Below are 7,419 nucleotides of genomic sequence, written 5' to 3' on the forward strand. Positions count from 1 at the left end.
ACGAGTAATGAGAGGAAGAAGATCATTTTTGATCTGATCCCTATGTCATACACAGAGCTGTATCCCTCTTTGATAGAGCGGAACTTGATTACTCCCAGAGACCCGCCGGCTATGCCTGTCAACCCTCGGTGGTGGTATAGGCCCGATCAGCATTGTGTGTATCATCCGGGTGCTCCTGGTCATGACGTGGAAAGCTGCTTTCAGTTTAAGAATAAGGTGCAGGACCTTGTCAGATCAGGGATTCTGAGCTTCGAGGACTTAGGTCCCAGTGTTAATCAAGCTTGAAGACAACAAGCCCCGGGCCGGCGGTGGCCTTTCTTCTAAGATCTTCAACAAAGAGGGTTGTTCAAAAGCAGAAGCTGCTGATGCAAAGGATTCTGACATTTGTCATCCTTGGTGGGATCTATCGCAATTGGGTCACTGTGGGCGTTCCTACATTCGTTCATAAGTCAGAGTAATAATCACTTTTTAAAAACCCTTCTCCCATGCCAAAAGGAGAAGTGATGACATTGTTGGCAACATTTTGTGCAATGATATTTTCATTCAAATAAATTCATGTTAAAACATTTGTTTTTCCATTTGTTTTCCCTTTTCGCTTTTTGCATGAAATTGGTGATCACAAAAAACCTTAAAAACAGGAATAAAAACAATCTTTTCATCTGCATAACGATTGTCTTGTTTGATTTCCAAAAAGCTTTTCATATCAAAATCATTATGCAGGTTGTTTCTTAAACCCATTGAACACAATGATCTGACGTCATCTCCCAATTGTGAATTCCCTGTATTCGAAGCGGAAGAAGATGATGTTGAAGGGATTCCTGACGAGATTTTCCGACTTCTTGAGCAAGAAAAGAAGATCACTCAGCTGTATCTCGAGAATCAGCAGAACAACCAACTGGGGCATAAAAGAAAAAGAAAAAAGAAAATACAAAGAAAGAAGAGGGTGCAAAATCAAAAGAAATCAGAATCAAAAGAAAGAAAGAAAGAAACAAAAAAATAGCACCCTCAAAGTCCCAAGTTGACTGATGCTGAATTCGATCGAAAAGAAGAGATTAACTGCCATGTGTCATGGTCAGTTACATCAGCGGAGAGTGACGAAAGCACGCTATAAGAAGGTCAAGCCTCGTGTGTTCCGAGGGACCCTGTGCTCAAGAAAGTCTTGTCTTTCGTACCCGATTCCAGGGGCAAGTGAACCCTAAGCTATGAACGCCCATAGGTTGTCAAGAGAGTCTTTTCAGGCGGTGCTCTGAGACTTACAGCAATGGATGAAGAAGTTCACTCGTCCTGTGAATTCTGATGCAGTCAAGAAATACTTCGCCTAAAAAAAACAACAAAACAGCTCGCTAAGTTGAACACCCTAAAGGGCGACTTAGGCAAAAAGGAGCGTCTCGGTGGATTGAAAACCCGAAAGGGCAATCCAGGCAAAAATTAGAGACATTGAAAAAAGAATTTGCATCCCGCTGGATTGATCACCTCACACTGGGGCAATCTAGGCAAAAATTAGGGATTTGGCAAGTAACTGCATCTTGACAAGACTGTGCTCTATATTTGTCATCCGTCAGGGATTCTCGATTCGTCGTCGACTGAAGCTCCGAATACATCGAAAATTCGGAATGGTAGAGGAAAGGTCATTATGTTCAATGTAGCCCTCTCCAATATATATCACCGATTTCAAACTTGTACAGATCTATGGAGTCTCGCCCTTTGCAGACTACCATTCCATCACATCAATTTGAGCTTTTTATCCAATTATTTGCACTCTTATTTGTTTCAACTCAACAAACGTTTTGCATGTTTTAATTGATAAAGTATCATTGTTTTCAAAATAAACAAATTTTTCAAAAAAATTGTTCTTAAACAAAGTGAACATTCACAATGATGGAAGGATACTTAGGAGATCCGCAGTGCTCTCCCAAGGGTGGTATGATTACCAACAGGTAAGACATTTGTTCGTATCTCGAGCATAACTGTATCTTTTTCCTGTCGAACCTCTTTTGGTTTCTCTTCAGAGAGGTTGCTCAGTGCAGTGTTGGTTGAAGTTGTTTATCTTCATGTTCCCGGCAGTGCAACTTTTTTCCTCCAAGTCCCTGTTAGCCCTATTGTGGGGCATCCCCAGTATAGGTTTGTTTGAGCCCTACCGTGGGGCATTCCCAGCAAGGTTGCTGTTGAAATACTTTTGTGGGGCAGTTCCCCAAGCAGAGTGTTTACTGAAGACGTTAGCGTTCGTCTCTCCAGCAGAGCAGTCTTCTCCTCTCCCCGCAGGATGGTATTGTTCCCTGATATCCCGGTTTCCAGCAGATAGCGTTGCTCTCTGGTGTTTTTGGCCTTCCCTATGGAAGAAGAATGGTACCGGGTGGTTGATTCCTGGACCTGTGTGTTGAGCATGTCTGTTTGTCAGCATTCATCATACATTTTTAGATCTCTCCAGTAGATCCTCCCTAACAGATTTGAGATCAGTGTCTCCTCAGCGAGCCTGAAGGTTACTGCCTTCCCAGTAGGGTTTGTGTTGATGGTTTTCCCTCAGTGAGATCCCCAAGCGGATCGGGTTTGGAGAAAATCATCCCCAGTAGAGATAAGAATGGGTTGCCTCCCCTAGCAGGGTAATCTCCAAGCAGTTCGGGTTCGATGGAGTGCATCCCCAGCAAGGTTTGTCTTTCCCCAGCAGGATGGAAGTTGACATGGTTATAGGATCCTCAGCACAGTTCCTGGAGTTCCCCGGTGTTGTCTCTGGAGGAGACGTGTGTTTATGCATTCATCATTTAGATAAGCATAGCATATTGCATCATTAGTGCATAGCATTTCCAGGATCATGAGGCATTGTGTAAAACAAAAAAACTCATGCATCAACATTGCAATCATGTCCATTAGCCCTAGGCCGTGGTGACCAGCCGAGTTTGGTTTGTTGGAAAGAGTTTAGCTTCGCGCCATTGGATCGGCTTCAGAATTGGGTTCATCAGCATGGTTGAGAGGTTGGTGCTTTCCCAACAAGTGACTCCTTAGTTGAGTGGGTATCCCCAGCAGTGTTACTCCCCGAAGTTGGCAGCATCTTGCAAGCTTAGGTCCATTCCCTTAGCAGAAGTGGGTGTGTCTAATCTCTCCATGTAGAGTCTACCCCTTAAGCAGAAAGTGTCTACCATTTCCTTCTGCGCTCCCCACTGAGTTATATCCTCGTGGATGACGGTTGTTTCCGTTCCCTCCCTAACGGGATGAGTTTTCCCTATTGAGTTCTTTCCTCTTTAGGATGAGTCCTGTTTCAGTCTGCCTTTTTGGATCGATCCTAAATTGGCTTCCTGTTGGCTGTCTCCCGTGCTTCCCTGGGGCATAAATGAATAGTCGCTCGCTAACCGGCACTCATTCATCTCATCCTCAGCAGAATTTGTGGCTTCTACCTACAAACCGGTAGTTGTAAGTCCTATCTTTGTGGTTTTCTACCTACTAGCTGGTAGTTGTAAAATCCCACTTTCATCCCCTAGCAGAATTAACCCTTTGTGCTCATCCTGGTCGATGACTGGTTGCTTTTCTGTGGTTTTCTGCCTACAAACCGGTAGATGTAATCCCCTCTTTGTGGTATTGATAGTCTTTTCCCCTCTGGATACTTGCCTTGATCAAGCAATATTGTCCCCAGTGGGTCTTCCCCTTTCTTTTGGGTATTTGCTCCAAGTTGGCAACTTTTATCCTCTTTTGGTTGGTCATCTTTTGCATGCCTAGTCCTGGTACCCTGATGCCTTTCTTTTCGGTCGATTATTCATTTGACAACCTACAACCCGGTTATGGGTAATCTTCCATGCGAGTGTACTATCTGCATTTTGACGGCTATAGATAATATATCTCATGCACTCTTTGGTCAATCTTTCGATTGTTATCCCCAGCACAGGTCTTTGGCATGCGTGCCGGCTCACGTATCACTGTTTTGTTATCTTCGCCGATGCTGATAGACATGAAGTTTTCCCGGTATCCACACCGAAGTGGCGTTCAGGCCAGTTTCCGATTCCAGATCGAAGAAGTTCTCAACAGTCAGGACGAAGAACTTGTGGTGTTCAGACCAGTTTTCCGGTGTCCAGACCGAGGCGGTATCCAGACCGATGTGGCGTTCAGGCCAGTTTCCGATTCCAGATCGAAGAAGTTCTCAACAGTCAGGACGAAGAACTTATGGTATTCAGACCAGCTTTCCCGGTATCCAGACCGAAGGGGCATTCAGGCCAGTTTCCGATTTCCAGATCGAAGAAGTTCTCAACAATCAGGACGAAGAACTTATGGTATTCAGACCAGTTTTCCCGGTATCCAGACCGAAGTGGCATTCAGGCCAGTTTCCGATTTCCAGATCGAAGAAGTTCTCAACAATCAGGACGAAGAACTTATGGTATCCAGACCAGCTTTCCCGGTATCCAGACCGAAGTGGCATTCAGGCCAGTTTCCGATTTCCAGATCGAAGAAGTTCTCAACAATCAGGACGAAGAACTTATGGTATCCAGACCAGCTTTCCCGGTATCCAGACCGAAGTGGCATTCAGGCCAGTGTTTCCGGTGTTCAGACCGAGGCGGTATCCAGACCGATGTGGCGTTCAGGCCAGTTTCCGATTCCAGATCGAAGAAGTTCTCAACAATCAGGACGAAGAACTTGTGGTGTTCAGACCAGTTCCCGGTATCCAGACCGAAGTGGCATTCAGGCCAGTTTCCGATTTCCAGATCGAAGAAGTTCTCAACAGTCAGGACGAAGAACTTGTGGTGTTCAGACCAGTTTTCCGGTGTTCAGACCGAGGCGGTATCCAGACCGATGTGGTGTTCACACCAGTTTCCGATTCCAGATCGAAGAAGTTCTCAACAATCAGGACGAAGAACTTGTGGTGTTCAGACCAAATTTCCGGTGTTCAGACCGAGGCGGTATCCAGACCGATGTGGCGTTCAGGCCAGTTTCCGATTTCAGATCGAAGAAGTTCTCGACAATCAGGACGAAGAACTTGTGGTGTTCAGACCAGTTTTCCGGTGATCAGACCAACATTGATACTCTCATATTCCGTTGCTTAGTGTTCAGACTAATGTGCGGCGTTCAGGCCATGGGTATTCCTGTGTTACCATTTATTTTGGTATCCAGGTCAACTTTCTGTTTCGGTACTCAGGCCGATTTTCACCGTACCAGACGGACTCTTCTTTTGAGATTGCTTCTTTGCCGATTCTGACAGGCATTGTTAATTGTTTCATAGGGATTCGGGATCAAAATCCGGGTCTTCTTAGTATTTAACCATCTCCCACTATGATAATATGAAGAACGTCCTGCTTCATATTCTCTAGTTGAAGACGCTTAAATAGGGGCAGCTGTCACACCCCGATTTTGACCCTGATATTCATATCATTATTTCATTCATTATTTGCTCCTCATGATTTTGTTCCTATACTATGGTACTCTTTTTTTCATGAGCATCAAGTGGCCTCCTTTTCCGTTATGGGTGCACCATGTTCACAAGGAGATTCAGGGAGGTCTCCCCTACTATGATGAACATTGTTTGATTCGAGGAGATTCCAGTGGTTTACCATATTCTAAGGGAGAGTCATTATCATGTGAGTTTTTCTCAAGAGGGACCGAGCCTGGTTATCGGCGGAATCAAGCTAGTGGCCGAAGGTCATCCTTTATTTGTATGGATTTTAATAGATAATTCAAGAGAAGCACAAAAGAGTCTCAATCATGTTCTATAATTTGGTTTTGATATTGGGATTTAAATCTTAAAGGGGGGGATTCGGTCGAAGCTACTGATCCTCATGTGCAAACTTTATGCTTGGATCCTAAGGAAACAAATGTGCATCAAAGGCTGGAATTCAATATATAAACTTGATTAAGATAGCATCATGTATCATGATCATCATGTTGGGCATATTTGCATTATCTCTTTTGCAGTCCAAAATAAAAGTTGCAATGGTCATAAGGTTCAGCCTTTTAATGTCTGGTTTGTTGGTATTGCAATATTTTTATGAACATCAGGACCTGTCTGCCGCATGCAATAAGGATGCCACCTTTTCAGTTCAAGTTTTCATGCCACCCTGACATTTACTATTGTTACAGTTGTATTGGTTTTGCCTTGGATTATGCCTATGAAAACTCGTGAAATGTGCTCAAAATGGAATCTCAAACTATGTCAGCTTCTTCTCATGTTTGTTCTAATGTCTTAATGATCTCCCATGTTTATCACAGTATTGTTATCATCTCCTAATTTGATTTGCTCTGGGCCTCCATTTTGACATGCACAAGGTGGAAAGCAAGAGACATCCTCATGGGAACAAATCTACGCTGCCACATATAACAGCCGGTGGTAATTCATTTCCAGCTCACCAATATGCTACATTTTCAGATCAGAGTAACACATACTCATGTTCCTTATAGGCCAATTCTATTTTGTTATTGGGAGAAATGATACTTGATAGAGCATTTAGAAAGGAGAGAAAATGGTTCAGGAGGGCGGATAACATTGACTTCATGAAAATCTCCCATAAACATGTTTTCCGTCTTAAGATAAATAAGGAAACTTACACTAGAAATTATGAGGCCTCACTATCAACATTCAAGATCGACACCAAGATTTTGACATGCTTAACTTTCAGCTATACAGTCAATTGCAAAAGCAACAATTCATTCCAAAAAAAAAAAAGAGTTTAACAATACATTAATATCATTACAGAAGGTTCCACAAAAGCCTATTATGCAGTGTTGAGCAATAAATTTATTACAACAGAAAGCTGTGATGAAAAGATGAAATAGAGACTTGAACCAACTTCTCTGCAGCACAGATGGAGAACCTTCGTCATGGACGGCAAGGGCTAAAATTGCTCTGGATTCGGCAGGAGTTTGATTAAAGCTGGAAATCCATCAGTCCCTGCCGCTGTTATTGCTCCAAGTTGAAACCCATGATTGGTTGGAGGATCCTGTCATCACTTGAATAGACGGCGAAGTCTCGGGGATTAAGAGAGAACGAATTAAAGTCCTTTGCACTTCTGGGAAGATGATTGTTGTTAAAACTCCCAGTATTTATCATGAAGATGCCAAAGTACCGCTGTGCGAAATGGATGCCACAATTCAGACACGCAACCACCCTCTACCAAAGCCCGAAGCAACACGGAAACCTGCATTTTCACAACAGAAGCAAAAAAATCAACGGCAGGTCGTGACATCTAAACCAATGCATCATCATAGCTACTAACATACCTGCTGTTTCCTAGTACAGCTTTGGCAACACTATCAGTGAGCATCTCTCAAGCCCTTTGAGGCTTTACAACATCCTTGTTCAGGTATACTAGCTTTGGAAGAAGACCACACACTGCTTTGCGCAGTTGCTCATCACCGATGTTGCTTTGAATTGGATTTCCAAGCAGATTCAGGGCCTGAAGTGAGTTGTAGTTTGCTACAAGCTGGCCTAATGCTTTTGTTGTTGTT

Source organism: Lathyrus oleraceus, chromosome 1 (assembly GCF_024323335.1).
Source record: "Lathyrus oleraceus cultivar Zhongwan6 chromosome 1, CAAS_Psat_ZW6_1.0, whole genome shotgun sequence".
Lineage (NCBI taxonomy): Eukaryota > Viridiplantae > Streptophyta > Magnoliopsida > Fabales > Fabaceae > Lathyrus > Lathyrus oleraceus.